The sequence below is a fragment of the Gopherus evgoodei genome, chromosome 2 (genome assembly GCF_007399415.2).
Source record: "Gopherus evgoodei ecotype Sinaloan lineage chromosome 2, rGopEvg1_v1.p, whole genome shotgun sequence".
Classification (NCBI taxonomy): Eukaryota; Metazoa; Chordata; order Testudines; family Testudinidae; genus Gopherus; species Gopherus evgoodei.
The window spans coordinates 201995401-202012496 of NC_044323.1; the positions used below are offsets into that span (position 1 = coordinate 201995401).

At 40.9% G+C, this 17096-nt stretch overlaps 1 long non-coding RNA gene across 1 annotated transcript; it reads right to left on the reverse strand.

Moving 5' to 3' along the window:
• Positions 1–1506: 1506 nt before the first annotated feature.
• Positions 1507–16493, reverse strand: LOC115645166. Its single transcript, XR_003998670.1, has 3 exons — positions 16484–16493; positions 7304–7316; positions 1507–1620 (listed from the first exon to the last, which is right to left on the reverse strand). It is a non-coding gene; the product is annotated as an uncharacterized LOC115645166 (long non-coding RNA).
• Positions 16494–17096: the final 603 nt, after the last annotated feature.

Below are 17096 nucleotides of genomic sequence, written 5' to 3' on the forward strand. Positions count from 1 at the left end.
CCAGCCACTTGGTTGTGCCGTTCAGTGTATGCTGTTCCTGCCTGCATCTTACATCCTGCCACTATGTGTTGGACTGTCTCTGAGGCCTCTCTGCACAGTCTGCACCTTGGGTCCTCTCTTATATGGTAGACCCCTGCTTCAATGGATCTGGTGCTCAGTGCCTGTTCATGTGCTGCTATGATCAGTGCCTCAGTGCTGTCTTTTAGTCCAGCCCTTTCCAGCCACTGGTAGGCTTTCCCAATGTCAGCCACCTCAGCTATCTGTCGATGGTACATCCCATGCAGGATCTTGTCTTGCCATGGCACTTCTTCTGCTTGGTCTTCCTCCCATGTCTGCTGCTGCCTCAGGCATTCTCTCAGCAGCTCATCTTTGGGGGCCATCTTACTGATGTACTCCTGGATGCTTCGGGTTTCGTCCAGGACAGTGGCTTTGACGCTCACCAAGCCCCGCCAGCCTTCTTTCCTGCTGGTATACAGTCTCTGGGTGTTGGACTTGGGGTGGAAACCTCCATGCATTGTGAGGAGCTTCCGGGTCTTCACATCGGCAGCCTCCATGTCCTCCTTTGGCCAGCTCACTATATTGGCAGTGTATCTGATAACCGGCAGGGCGTATCTGTTAATGGCGTGGATCTTGTTTTTCCCACTGAGCTGGCTCTTCAGGACCTGTCTTATCCTTTGATGATACTTGGATGTTGCTATCTTCCTTGCCTCCTCATCGTGGTTTCCATGTGACTGTGGGACGCCAAGGTACTTGTAGCTGGTCTGTATATCTGCTATGTGGCCCGCTGGTAGTTCCACCCCATCAGTCTTGACTACCTTCCCTCTCTTCACTACCATCCGGCCACACTTCTCCAGTCCGAATGACATCCCGATATCCTCACTATAAATCCACGTCAGATGGATTAGTGAGTTGATGTCTCGTTCATTCTTACCATACAGCTTGATGTCATCCATGTAGAGGAGGTGGCTGATGGTAGTTCCACTCCTAAACCCATACCCCTATCCAGTCCTTGTAATTATCTGGCTGAGGGGGTTTAGGCCTATGCAGAACAGCAGTGGAGACAGTGCATCACCTTGGTATATGCCGCACTTGATGGCCACTTGTGCAAGCTGCCTTGAGTTGATTTCCAGTGTCGTCTTCCATAGTCCCCTTGAGTAAGGTCCTTAGTATCCTATTGACTTTGTATAGCAGCAGACATTCACAGATCCACGTGTGCGGCATTGAGTTGTAGGCTTTCCTGTAGTCAATCCAGGCTGTGCTCAGATTGGTCTGTCTAGACCTTGAGTCACTGCTCTATCTGTGAGCAACTGGTGTTTTGAGCCTCTGGTGTTGTTCCCAATGCCCTTCTGAGCTGTGCTCATGTACTGGCCCATATGGTCCTGTAGCTTGGCAGCGATAATACCTGATAGGATTTTCCATGTTGTTGGCCGGTTCTATTCCCTTGCAGGGGTCCTTTCATGATCAGCACTGTCCTTCCTTGTGTTAAGCCAGTTTGGGTGAGAGCCTGCTGCCAGCAGCTGGTTCATCTGTGCTGCTAGGCGTTCATGCGCTGCTGTTAGTTTCTTTAGCCAGTAGGTGTGGATCATGTCTGGTCCAGGTCTTCATGTTCTTGACCCGCTGCTAGATGTCTTCTACTGTGATGGTAACTGATTTCTGTGCTCAGGTCCTGCAGGCACTTTGCACTGGTGTTATGAGTCTTCTCTTTCTCTCATATGTTCTGCCAGTACTGTTCAGTTTCTGCTGCTGGTGGCTCTGCTGTTATTGTACTGTAATTGGGAGTACACCTTCGATGGTTCTTTAGAGAACAGGGCATTTACTTTTTTGGCCTCTGCTTCTCTAGTATATCTCCTTAACCTGGTAGCCAGTGCTGTGAGCCTTTGTTTAGCAGTCTCTAGGGCTTCAGCTGGAGTCAGGCCCTTGTATTTTTTCAGTAGCCGACTCTTATCCTTAATCTCTACACCCTTCTGTAGTTCCACCAGCTGACTAACTTCTCTCCAAGTCGCCTTGGTCTTATCCTCCAACCTCATTTTCCAGGGTGGGTATGTACTGTTGTTCTTCTTGATCATACAGCCAAGCATCTCCAGGATTACAGAGGCTGTAGCGTATACCAGTTCATTGGTTTGAGTTATGGTGGTAGTAGGGATTGTCATGAGGGCCCTATTGGCATCTTCTAACATACTATCTGATGGTACTTCTCCACTGAGCCTTGGTAATTGGTCTCGAGGATTGACTGTAGCTAGTTTCTCCATGATCTTATGCCTCATATCAGCTGCTGTGCTCTGCAATGGAGGGGGTGGCAGTGAAGTTTCAGCTTCAGGAGTGGGCTGCACATCCACTTGTTCTTCTAGGCCTTCTTGAGTCTGGGATGTAATGTAGAGTTGGTCTTATCTCAAGCTGTGAGAGCAGCTTCCTCTTTACTATGTTGAAGCATTGGGTAACTAGCTGTTTCTCAGTAAGTGTGGATGTAGGTCTTTTGTCTATCCATAGCCCCCTCATACATTTCATATATCCCCTCTCCTTAGGTCTACTGTTATAGTGGCATTCCATCAGTTCCTCAACATCTGGCACAGACCTTGTTAATCCAGGCAACGTCCAAGCTGGTATGGCTCTCCTAGTTCATGTTGCTCTCATATTTGAGGTAGGCAGGTCACGCGTTAGGGGTACCAACCAGGATTTGAACCCCAGTCTCCTGTATCAAAGGGCAGCACTCTTAACCACTACACTATGTCACCTGCACATATATAAAACAAATAAGTGCAACAAACAAGTGCATTGAGGGTGAGGACTTTGAGCCACATCCCCAGCTAATATAACAGTGTAGATCCATTGAAATCAATAGAGCTATGCTGATTGATACCAGCTGGACATCTGGCCGTGGATTTGTGTGTTTCATTTAGAGCTCTGTTTAATATTGATCTAGTAGAAGTTATGTATTTTTACAATGACTGATGGACCTAGAATTTAAGATGAGCCCTTAAGATAAATCATAATACATGACATAAATGAATATTCTTCTTTAACAATAAGGGGATCTGTCTTGGCCTCAAGACAAAGCTCTACAAAAGGGAGTTTTCACTTTATTTGTAACTTGTAGACTGTACCATAATTTCCTGCAAACAGCAATCTGACACTATATAAGTCTACTCTGGTGATGGAATTCCTCCTGTGTTAAGTCACCAGGTAGCTTTGTCAATAACAGTTCAGCACAAATACTGTTTCCTGACTGAGAAGCTGGACTCAGATAAAATAGAAAGTCTGAAAGAACCCTTTAGATCCCTTTCATAGGGAACACCAAGCGGTAAGTATTTTGCAGAATGGAGAGTTTTCAGCTGGAAAAGTACCTACCAGACCAAAATTGCCTTTATGTTAAAAATAAAAATCAGCCACTTCTCAGCAAACTGTTCGTTATTGCACTACACAGGGCAGCTTGGATTTCCCATTTGCAGGGTGTACATTGCTTCTCAAAGTGCATGGATTCATGTGAATAACTCCTATTAACACTAATGGCAACTAAACTCACCAATCCTAGAACTTTACTATTAAAATACACCTCCTCATTTGTACCATATATATGGTTAGTAATTTTATGTGTCAATAATCATTGGTCACTTTCTCTTAAATATAATTCTTGGGAAATATAGAGTTTTAATTACACAGCAAGGGTTATAAAACAGAGCTAGCCCTGAAGATGCCAGAGCTCTTCAAAACATGAGGTACTATCACTCTGATAACTAGATACATTAGTATCCCCATCAGGATACTCAAAAGCCTGCTTAAGCTGGTTAGGCATCCACCTTCAGACAATATGGTATTGTAGGAAAATATAATGTCTCCTCATGACTATTAATAATGGGTGAGTCTTCTAAAAACAGGAATGAGCCACTAGGGTGCAAAGTTTGCATCTGGATCCAAATCTACCCAAAGTTTGTGAGTGTTCTAATCCCAAGTTTTGGTGTGGACTCTTTTCAGCCCACAAGGAGATTCCGCTGAAATAAGCATCTAAAAATTCAGATGCTTATCTGAAGGCCATCCAAATTTATATGCAATTTGATCAAGTACCAAGGCTAGAAATCTTGTGAAAAAGGTTTTGTCATGAAATATCCAGTACTGCTAAAATAGTCTTTTATTTTTCTTTGTTACTTACATACCCACCACATTTACTCGTTTGTCTATCCACCTGTTCTGTCATTTAGATCATCAGCTTTTGAGGTCATGGGCTGTAATTTGTTATATTTGGTATTGTGTCTAGCACAATGGGGCCTTGATTATGTTGAGTTTTCTACCCACTACTAGTTAACTACTGCTACTATTACCACTAGTAGTAATAAAATAATAATAATAAATCTAATATTAAAAATAATTACTTCTTGGATTCAGCTGTGTATCAAATACCATAACAACTTTTTTTGAAGAATGTTAATATTTCTTTTTCTGTCCACAGCCAGAACGTAGATGTGACTATATTTTAAAATAATCCAAAATATTAAAGGATGAGGCTTACTGAAAGTTTCTGATCAAAGACTTGGGCTGGTTCTGTGGCTCAAATAGTGATATAACAATCTAAGAAACGTTAGCTATCACATAAGCAGAATTTTAAAATATTGAATTAAGAATCTTTATAAAAAAATGAACAATTTGGGTCTGGTTCTTCTTTCACATCAGTTGTATACTGGTGTAATTGCATTGGGGTATAATTCAATTGTCTTTAGTGATTTCAATGAAGTTACTACTGATTTAGACAAATGTAAGTGAGAATCAGACCCTTCGTCTCTAAAACTGAACCTGAACTAAATAGTATGTAGGCATAACATATTAGCTCCCATTTGCTTAGTTTACCTTTAATCATTGAGTTTACCTCATGGGTTAAAACAATAGGCAGGAAAATATATAAAGAATGAGAGTGAGTAAATGCTCTTTGTTTACGAGATCACACTTTGGCTTCTCTGACATGGGAGTGCTTTGGGGCACAGGATATCGAAAGGCTTTTCCCTCAGCTATGTCCATCTGTGCAGAGGACAGTAAGGAACCCACACTTCATGCTTCCTAAACACTGGGTGGCAGAACAGAAGAAATGTATTAGTGTTGCCAGTGATACATACACCATAAAGGTACACGGAGGGCAGTGATGCATCTGAGCCATCTTGCATTCCAGGGCCAGTGCAAGAAGGAGCACGTGCTGCATCTGTTTAATGGGTGTAGCAGTTGTTGCTCTTGCATGCCCTCCCTCATTGTCCATGATGGACTGCTTCCTGACCTTATTCTTAGCCAGCAGAATGTCTCCAAGCACGTCTGTCAGTGTCTATCCTCTCCACAACCACACAGCCCATAAATAAAGGAGGAGCTTGCACAGCCACAGTATCATTTCCAGCAGCGGCTTGCGCTCTTTACTTAGCCCGTCTCCATGCAATGATGTATGCACCTGCCACACAAAATGACAGCAAAAATTGATAAACCTTTCACATTAATTATTAGCTAAATAGCTGTTTGAGGTTGCACATTTATAAATTAGTATTATTTTGCTACCTAATTGCATCATGCTATGAAAAATACACATTGGCAAACTTCGACTTCCTTTATCAGGCTAAAGAAGCCTTAAAACTAATGCTCATGTGACTTTGCTTTGTCGAAGGGTTATTTTTCTCGTAAGTTATCTTCAGTTCCAGTGTGCAAGTCTCCTGCTTCTTTACAAAGTGAAGTGTGTACTTGCATCAGCCTCACAGTGATATTGTAAAGCACATTTTCCAAAAAGGAAACAGAAATAGAAAAACAGGCTTTTTTTCTTTTTTTAATAAAAAGTATTAGGAGCTGGTAGGGAAAACATTCTGTTTTTTTAAGTCCTAGCCCAGAGACAAATTGAATTATTCTATCTGAGTGCTCTCTCTTTTTCCTTCTCTTTCTTCCTCCTCCTCTCAACTTTCTGCAATCACCAATAAAATCATTAAAAATACATGTTAATGTGACACTGCACCCTATGTTCTTCATAGTGATATTTGTATGATATACTTATATCATAATTATGATGAATTTTAGGAAAGATAACGCATGTGAGGTGTCATTGGAAAGGTTATGACATGCTGAATATGATTATCCTATTGCATGCATTTATCCTTTTTGTATCCAAAGTTATGAATATTGACTACGTATCTATTTCACATGTAGCTATTCCTGGGTAATGCCCACTAAGCAAAATGCTCTCAGTCCCCGGTGGCTGACTAGGAAGGGCTGGTTCAGATTAATGAGCCATTAGGAAGAAACAATAGACATTAGGAAAAGGTTATCTTCCACCTGGTGAGCCTTTCCGTGAATGCTCCAAACAGCCCATGGGGGGATGGCTGCTGTGATTCTACAGGAACACGTGACTAGGTCACCTGGTGTTGGACTTTCTTGGGAAGTCAGTATTTTTCCACTGACTAGCGTGGGAACCAAGCTTTGAAACAAAGGGTTCCTGCCATGTGCAAAAGCTATATAAGGCAGAGGAGTGATATTATGTTGGTTCTTCACTGATTCCCCACCCAGGAAGACTCCTGTGTTGTGGAAAATCGACCACACAGTTGATTTTAGATCAGACATCCTGGGGCACCTTTATTTCATACAAGCATATATGCAGGGAGAGACAGCATAGACCCCACGCAAGAGGCTGGCTACTCTCTATATTACAAATTTTTCCAAGCTTATAAAGGTTAAAACCGCAAAACATCACACAGCGATACATCCTTATTTGGTAAATACATTGCTAACACTGCAAACATAATTGATAATTTTCCTTATATGGCATATATATTGCAACTTTAGCAGCATTCTGTCACAATCATCCTGTTACTGTACTGACTGTTCTGTTTTTCCTACTTGCAGTTAATTTAGGCAAGCAACTTATTGCTATACTATAACCACACGGAGCTGCAGTGGCACCCAGGGCCCCCCTTGTCCCAAGACCAGTTCCCTATTTCGGACAGTAAGTCTTCGTAAACAAGTTTTAGGGAAGTTAAAGTAGTTCATCTAAGGGCTTGGGCCTGCAAAACCCTGATGACAGAAGAGCCCCGATATATGGAGGGGATTTTATTTTCCCTAACACCTGGAAACATCTGAGGAACAGACTGACCTGGGGGAAGTGCTGGACTCAGGTTAAAGGGATTTTTAGCGTGTGAATGGAACACCTGGGGATTCCAAGCTGTAAGCAAGTGCAGCTTGCCCCTTAAGAATCTGAAGGTTGCTTGTATCATCACTTAGGATGAGAATCTGCTATACATATCCAATCTACTTAGTATACTAAGCTTAGTTTGTGTTTTTTGTTTATTTGCTAGACAATCTGCTTTGATCTGCTTGCTATCACTTATAATCATTTCAAATCTATCTTTTGTAGCTAATAAACTTATTTTTGCTCTATCTAAAACAGTGTGTGGGAATCATAACTTAGGGCAAAAGGCTGTTGCATATTCCTCTCCACATTGAGAGAGGGAGTGGATTTTATGAGCTTATGCTGCACAGTTCCCTGTGCAACGCAAGACGGTATAATTTTGGGTTTATACTCCAGAGGGGATGCATGCCTGACAAGCCAGGAAATGCCCTAGCTGAAGCCTTCCTGGTCAAAGAGCGTGCCTGCATGTAACTGCAGCTGGGTGTGTCCCTTCTTGTATGTATGCTGGTGAAAGTGCAGGCTGAAGCCTGGAGGGCTTGGCAGCTTGTTACAGCAGTACAGTATAAGAGAGAGCCCAAGCTGGCAGGTCAGGGGGCTCAGTGGTACCCCAGTTCCAGGTGGCACCCTGGGGGCAACTTGTCACAATAGGAATCTTAAAAAAAAATAGTTGGGTAAAGCTACAAGAAGGTTTAATCAAAATGTTACTGCTTTTTCTTCCTTTTTTTTTACCTTCCAGAAAGGGATGCACATTCAGTAACAGAATTTGGGAACAGACTACAAAACCTATCCAAACAGAAGGGAAAGTAATGATGTAGAGTCCAATGTTTATGATGCCCCTCAGTTAGAGAGCAAAGGAAATGCTAATTCTATAGCAGAGAGAATTACATGGCAGGAAACTATCAGATAGTGATAGACCTGCAGCAGAATGTGATATATGCATTCCCTTGCTGGCAATAAATATTTAAAGATTTTATTTAAAAGAAAAGCAATAAGAAGCAGAGTCTAAGTTACCACCATTTATTTTTAAGAAGCTTAAATTATGAATGGTTAATTTGAAAACAAAAGCATTGAAGGATTTTTTGTCCATTTGTTTTTTAAGTTTTACTATCTGACAATATCCCTTAGTCCTCCAGGTTTCTGTAAACTAAGATATATATATCCCAATTGCTATTGAGAAAATATCCAAATCCAAGTTGAGAGCAACAGATAAGAGTCAATGCATTGTGTAAATCAGTGTATCTTTATTGACTTCCACAGAAATATATGAGCTTACACCTACTGTGAATCTCGCCCTATCATTTTAAGAATATGAGGTTCAGAGCACAACTATGAACTATGAAAAGCTTAATTTGTATTGGGATGCAGCCTCCCTAACAATCACCACCATTACAAATGGAAATTAACCCTCCAAACAATAATGTTTGTTTATACACTACAGGTGGGTAGAACCCATCCATCTTAAGAGGAAGAATGGTCCAGTGGTAAGGCCATTAACCTAGTGCTTGCACGGCCTGGGCTCAAGTCCCTGCTTTGCTACAGACTTCCTGGGTGACTTTGGGCAAGTTGCTCAGTCTCTCTGTGCCTCAGTTTCCTATTTTTAAAAGAAGGATAATATTATTCCCCTGTTTTGCAGGGATAGTTAAGATAAATACATTAAAGATCATGAAATGGTCAGATACTACAGTGATGTAGCCCATGATGTACCCAAGATAGATAAAACCAAAGCCATGGCTTTGAAGAATATCAAGTTTGGGAAGGCTGAGACAGAGAGAGGTAAAGTGGTTTGCCCAAAAATTAAGCAACAAGACAGTCAGAGCTGAACAAGAATGCCACTCTCTTCAGTACTAATCGTAACCACTGGCTCATTCGGCCTGAAGATATTAAATCTAGCCTCACCTGATATCTCCCATATCACATACAAGTTCTGATCCTATTTATTTAAAGGGTGTTTTAGACTCTGTATACAAAGAATAATCATGAGACTCAATGCTACCTATTGCCAGTATGATTCTTTTGACCATTCTTTGCATTGTCATCCACTGCTATTACCTGTTTAAAAACTTCACATTTTTGCACACATATTTTAAATGAGCCTTAATCAGCCTAAGTGACAAGATTGAGAAGCTTTTGATCAAACATTCAGTGTTTGAGTTGCAAAGATGACAGTAGAGTCCTTTCTTCAAAGCCTTCCTCTGATATATAAACAGTTACCACACAGAAATAAGCAATTAAAATGAAGGCGGATACTTTGAATAGTGGGAGGAGGAAAATCAAACCACCACCTGAATTTTACTGTTGTCTTGTACAATGAATACGAAGAGGCTGCTGGTTTGCTTACCTGGTTTTTTTGATGTGAAGTGTCTTTTTTATTAAAGAGACAGTATGTTATCCTCATCTTTGTCCAGATAGCTAAGTACTCCACTAAAAACCCACTTTACTTTTCTTATGTGCAGTGATGATTATATGAATAAATCTAGTTGTGAGGTTAATAAGCATTGGCAGGGAAAAAGCTAAAAGGAAACTGAGCGATGGAGCAAGGGGAAAAAAATACCCAAATTAATTTACAAAGTCTTCAGTAGCATCTGAATCTGGAAAAGGAAAGTTTGTGAGTTAATTTCACAAGGAAGTAACTTTCCCTTAGGGTAAACAGCTACAGATGGGACATGACAAAAAACATACTGGGCAATCAACAGAACATTTTAGGTGTTTTATCAAAACTCTAATAAGATGACTTTTCATTTTAGCTGAAGCGTGTAACCCAGCTTTGCTTGATTTAGTCAAAGTAAGTCAGATCATTCAGGAATAGATACCATGGAACTGTGATTATCAGAGCAGTCGGAACCAACATGTCCATCCCTAATTATTATTTTAGGTGGATGTTAGTAAGAGGAAGACTTGACCTATTCATAATACCCTTATTTCTAGAATATTAATATTCAGCTCCCAACTGAATATCGCTTTGTTGCAACTAAAGACTGAAAAAGTCACTGCATTTAATAAGTGCATGGCAATGACACGTAATTCTCAGAGAAGAAATAATACCCAGAAAAAGCTCTTTGAGAGTACACCATGGTTATAATACATTTTTATATATATAGATTAATCTTATTTATTGTTTCCTGGTTGGATTTATAATAAGGAGATATTACTGAAGGAAAATTACATGGTGTTACTGACAGTCTGCAATTAGACGCAATCATATTTACAGGAGTTTGGAAATAGAAACTATAATTTACCAATAGCAATTTTGAGGGCTCTTTGCATGGAAATGTTTCTCCTGGCCACTGTACACAATCTTTGTCAAGTGAGACCTGGATGAAAAATACATATTCAGTTAGAGAAATAAATAAAATAAATGGCATATTCTGTGTGTCCACAGCCCATTTGATATGTAATGGGACTTGGTTTTGAATCCTGTGCTTGCAACAGTCTCCTTGAACTTCGTTGTCATGTTTTTCATTTTGAACTTTTGAGAGTGGGAAAACCATTAACTTTCTAAAAGGCTTCTAAGTAGAGACAATTGATATTCATAATGACCTGAGATTTGATTTCGAGAAATATCCTAAAGTTTTCAAAATCTGTCAGATTTTAGATTTATTCTGACATCTGGAAATTGGGCTGTAATTTTGTTATGATTTTCTAACACAATTTCCAGTATTTTCTTCTCTCAGTTATTATCATTGTATCTGAACATCTTCTGGATTTTGATATTTTTATCCTCACAACATAGCTGTAAGGTAGGGAAGCACTATTACCCTTTCTGTACAGATAGGAAACCATGGAATAGAGACTTCATGACTTGCCCAAGGTCACACAGGAAGTCCACAGTGCAGTTGGGAAATGAACCTGGTTTTCCTTATTCAACAGCTAGCAGCCATACTTCCTTCTTCAAAGTAAGCCCCCTGCATTGTGGCAAGATTAGGAGGTAGAAGACTTTTCTCTTGCCCCTCCCCCAGAACACAGGGGGACACAGCTCTATGGAAGAGGATCCTAGACCATCTGCAAGTCTTTGGCGCATGAACATGAGAATTTTCCCCAATATATAATTCGAAAATGCTCACAGCTTTAACCTGTGCCCTTTACAATCTGCATGCTCATCTGTTTTAAACTTTAATCATATACGCTTTTTAAGCTCATGTCTCTTTCTCCATTCCTCCTATGGTTCTGATGCTCTGGAAGAGAATTCAATGAGGTGAAGTAAGGGCTGGATTTGGCAAAGCCAACCAATATTTTGTCATGTACCAGGCAGATATTTGACTGATACTTTGGTGGAACTCATGGATACAGTGTATTTTGTTTTCCTAATTGCAATAATTTTCACAAGTAAAATATGTAACTTCTCTATCCTAGTCAACAAATCACATTGCCAACAATAAAAAATGACATTAGTATATTGGCCTAATCAATGTCCAATGCAGGATACAAGCAAGAATTCTTTTTACAAGCACACATGCACACTCAGAAAACATAATTCTTTGCTCCTTCCAAATCTATTATATCTTGTGAGGTCTAATTTCCATTTACACTGAAATCACTTTGCACTGTTCTGGCAGGGTGAAGTGGCCTTAAAGTAGTTGTAAATCACATACAGCATAAGGCGCCTTTGTGTAAATCAGAATAAAGTCCATGTTGTGCTACTAGAACTTTATTGTTAGTGGTCAAAATGAGCATTGTAAATATATTTTACTAAAAGAACATTTATGTAAACTAATATTTATTGTAAAATTGTTTAAAATATTACTTAGATGGAGATTTTTTTCATGATGGTTAGGACCCCATATTCTCCTTACAAAACATAATATAGATACAGACCTAAGAAGTAATGAGCCCCTAGTGAAATCAATGGGGCTTCTGATACCTTACGGACGTTGACCCCAAGTATCATGTCTGATATGCATGTTCTTATACCCCTGGCTTCCTTATAATCATACATCATGCTCTTGTTCTTATATTTAACAGTTCATATACACCTCTGCTGAACAATTCATAAGTGATCAATACAGGAATCCAAATTTTATGCTTTCATTTACACCATGCACCTAATTTCAATGGGGCAGCGGGGTGTAAATGATAACAGAGTTTTACCTGGGACTTTAACGTACCAGTGGATTACACAGTTCTCTGTAATGCTGTTCCTATTATGTTTGCTATGCACACACAATAAAAAGACAGAGAAGGCTGCTAGTGTTTGGAATCTTTGTCCCGAACAGAATAACAACAAAATCATCATGTTACAGTCTTCTGACTCTCAGACACTCATTTGATCCAAATCTGAGGTTCTGCCATGTGCTTGCAAAAACACTGTTTGTTGTATTACTAGCTGTCATTTTATATTGGCAAAACCAAGTAACAAGAATTTCCTATCAATATGATAAAATGGAAAAATCACAAAATTATAAAAGAATTCATATATCATAATCTGATGTAGATTCTGTCCCTGACTTTTTGTCTGACCTTCACCTCCCCATGCCTCAGTTACTTAATGCATGAATATGAGGATGATATTGCTTACCTTCCTTTCCCCTTTAAGATCTATAGAGGAAAAGTTTTGTATATGTGCGAAGTCTGGTTGTCATGTGAAAATACTAAAATGCATCCCCATTTATTTTTGTCATTTTTCATCCTGAAAAAACATCAAATACTTGACATCCTGCATGTTACTTTAAAAAATACCTTCTGTGCTTCCACAACTGAAGCTATAAACCCTGATAGATTCCTGGTCCCTATCACTTCAGGTCGAATGGGTGTTGTAAACAATAAGACTGTATTGTAACAGCAATCAATATAGTTTGAGGCAGAACTTTATAACCAATCCCACTGGCTGATGGTATACATTCATGAGTAACAAATACTTTCTCTCCACTGTATGCTAATAGGTATACTTTCTCTCAAAGTGGCAAAAAATAAGTGATACACAGACTTTTATATCAAAAAGGTTGGCATTCTGGTTGGCTAAGAGCGCTTATATAGCATCTGTATGAGACGCAAAATGCTTCTTGTAGCTCACTTAGCTTGTTTATTATTCTGCATACAAACTGACAGTGGTTTTGCAAGTTTCTGTAAAAACAACAATGAAACAAAGTCTGAGTGTGAGCTGTGCCACCCTTAAAAAATAAACCAGTTTGAAAATAAAATACATTAGGCTTACTGCAGAGTATGATAAGTATACTGAAGCAACAAGACTAGGCTTAAAGAATTACTCTATGACATGAAAAACCTGAATTGCGGTTTAAAGAATCTGGTAAATATAATTATAAGATGTTAATCTTTTAAATCTATTTTAGCATGACCTTTTTCCCACGGACAAGCAAAATTGTGTTTGCATTAATTGAGTCTCAATCAGGCATGACGTTCTTCCTGTTTAAAAGGTCTAAACTGTACCATCTAAAGCATAGTTATTAGTTTTGAAACAAGACAACGTCGAAGAAATTCGGCTCACCTCCATAAAATGAGAAATAGAGTTAAAAGATCAGAAATGTAATGGTAAGCCTTTCAAAGGATGCAGATGCCAGGCTGTATATACTGGTAGCTTACTAGAAGCTCTATTTCCCCTCCTTTCCTCAGTCTCTCTTTGATCTCAAGCTAAACATCAGAACCCAGTTTTTAAAAAGACTTGAAGTGCCTTTCATTTTCCTTCAGCTGCCTCAGGAGCAACAAACGCCCCCATCTTACATGAAAGAATGTATTTCTCCCTAAAAATAAAGTTTCAAATGCCTCCTGCAAAGCGGTTGAAATAATTCATCCACAGTTCTGTGAAGACAAAAGAAGGTAATTGCCTGGGTAAGCCATTACCTACAACAGGGAAAAAAGGCAGAGGAGTCATTATTGATCTAGCAGAGGCAATAATAGGGTATTTCCTGCTTGTTACTTTTCAGGAAAAGAGTTCAGTTTATATGTGGTACCCTTTGGGCAACTCACACGTGGATTATTAACACTAGCCACACTGGCTAACTTTTTTCTGGATCAAGTATCAGAGAGGTAGCCGTGTTAGTCTGGATCTGTAAAAGCAGCAAAGAATCCTGTGGCACCTTATAGACTAACAAACAGACATTTTGGAGCATGAGCTTTCGTGGGTAAATACCCACTTCGTCAGATGCATGTAGTGGAAATTTCCAGGGGCAGGTATATATATGCAGGCAAGCTAGAGATAATGAGCTAGTTCAATCAGGGACGATGAGGCCCTGTTCTAACAGTTGAGATGTGAAAACTAAGGGAGGAGAAACTGGTTTTGTAATTGGCAAACCATTCACAGTCTTTGTTTAATCCTGAGCTGATGGTGTCAAATTTGCAGATGAACTGAAGCTCAGCAGTTTCTCTTTGAAATCTGGTCCTGAAGTTCTTTTGCAGCAGGATGGCCACCTTAAGGTCTGCTATAATGTGACCAGGGAGGTTGAAGTGTTCTCCTTCAGGTTTTTGTATATTGCCATTCCTAATATCTGATTTGTGTCCATTTATCCTTTTTCGTAGCAACTGTCCAGTTTGGCCAATGTACATAGCAGAGGGGCATTGCTGACATATGATGGCGTATATTACATTGGTGAATGAACCGGTGATGGTGTGGCTGATCTGGTTAGGTCCTGTGATGGTGTCGCTGGTGTAGATATGTGGGCAGAGTTGGCATCGAGGTTTGTTGCATGGATTCGTTCCTGAACTAAAGTTACTATGGTGCGGTGTGCAGTTACTGGTGAGAATATGTTTCAGGTTGGCAGGTTGCCTGTGGGCAAGGACTGGCCTGCCACCCAAGGTCTGTGAAAGTGTGGGATCATTGTTCAGGACGGGTTGTAGATCCCTGATGATGCGTTGGAGAGGTTTTAGCTGGGGACTGTATGAGATGGCCAGTGGAGTCCTGATGGTTTCTTTCTTGGGTTTGTCTTGCAGTAGGAGGCTTCTGGGTACACGTCTGGCTCTGTTGATCTGTTTCCTTATTTCCTCGTGCGGGTATTGTAGTTTTGAGAATGTGTGGTGGAGATTTTGTAGGTGTTGGTCTCTGTCTGAGGGGTTAGAGCAGATGCGGTTGTACCTCAGTGCTTGGCTGTAGACAATGGATCTTGTGATGTGCCCGGGATGGAAGCTGGAGGCATGAAGGTAGGCATAGCGGTCGGTAGGTTTTCAGTATAGGGTGGTGTTAATGTTACCATCACTTATTTGCACCGTGGTGTCTAGGAAGTGGACCTCCCGTGTAGATTGGTCCAGGCTGAGGTTGATGGTGGGGTGGAAGCTGTTGAAATCGTGGTGGAAATCTTCCTTTCCAAATGCAAATGGATGGACATCATACCAAATGGACTAAAGGTAAAAAATCCACTGCTATCTACATACTACACAGACCACAGTGAGAGATTATGCCATACTCTATCAAAGAAACTGAGGAATCACCTGATCAGCATCCTATACAGCAAACAGGAAAACATCAAAAAAGAGCTCTCCATCCTGAAGACTCTCATTAATAACCAAACTTCCATACAAACGGACTTCACTAAAATAAGACAGATCTACATTACTCACTTCACCTCTCTACAAAGGAAAAAGGAATGTAAGCTGTCTAAACTCCTACCTGCCTCATGGGGCCACAATCGTGGTACCTCCAACCCACCCAGCAATATCGTCAATCTATCCAACTACACACTCAGCCCAGAAGAAAAGTCTGTCCTATCTCAGGGACTCTCTTTCTGCCCTGCCGCCTCCACCAACAGGATACAGTTCTGCAGCAATCTGGAAGCCTACTTTTGCCGTCTCCAACTCAAAGAACACTTTCAGGACAACATTGAACAGCACACTGATAAACAGGTACCCTCCCACCAACAGCACAAGAAGAACTCCACATGGACTCCTCCTGAGGGTTGAAATGACAGTCTGGACACCTACATTGAATGCTTCCGCCGAAATGCACAGGCAGAAATTGTGGAAAAACAACATTGCTTGCCTCATAACCTAAGTCGTGCAGAACGCAATGCCATCCACAGCCTCAGAAACCACCCAGACATTATCTTCAAAGAGGCTGATAAAGGAGGTGCTGTTGTCATCATGAACAGGTCTGACTACCAAAAGGAGGCTGCCAGACAACTCTCCAACACCAAATTCTACAGGCCACTTCCCTCAGATCCCACTGAGGAATACACCTAGAAACTGCAACATCTACTCAGGACACTTCCTATACTAACACCGGAACAAATCAACATACCCTTAGAGCCCCGACCAGGGTTATTCTATCTACTACCCAACATCCACAAACCCGGAAATCCTGGACCCCCCATCATCTTGGGCATCGGCACTCTCACTGAAGGACTATCTGGATATGTGGACTCTCTACTCAGACCCTATGCCACTAGCACTCCCAGCTATCTCTGTGACACCACTGATTTCCTGAGGAAACTACAATGCATTGGTGACCTTCCAGAAAACACCATCCTAGCCACCATAGATGTAGAGGCTCTCTACACGAACATCCCACACACAGATGGAATACAAGCTGTCAGGAACAGTATCCCTGATGATGGCACAGCACAACTGGCTGCTGAGCTCTGTGCCTTTATCCTCACACACAACTATTTCAAATTTGATGACAATATATATCTCCAGATCAGTGGCATCGCTATGGGCACCTGCATGGCCCCACAGTATGCCAATATTTTTATGGCCAACCTGGAACAACGCTTCCTCAGCTCTCGTCTACTCATGCCCCTTCTCTACCTACGCTACATTGATGACATCTTCATCATCTGGACCGATGGGAAGGAGACTCTGGAAAAATTCCACCACGATTTCAACAGCTTCCACCCCACCATCAACCTCAGCCTGGACCAATCTACACGGGAGGTCCACTTCCTAAGACACCACGGTGCAAATAAGTGATGGTCGCATTAACACCACCCTATACCAAAAACCCACCAACTGCTATGCCTACCTTCATTCCTCCAGCTTCCATCCCGGGCACATCACAAGATCCATTGTCTACAGCCAAGCT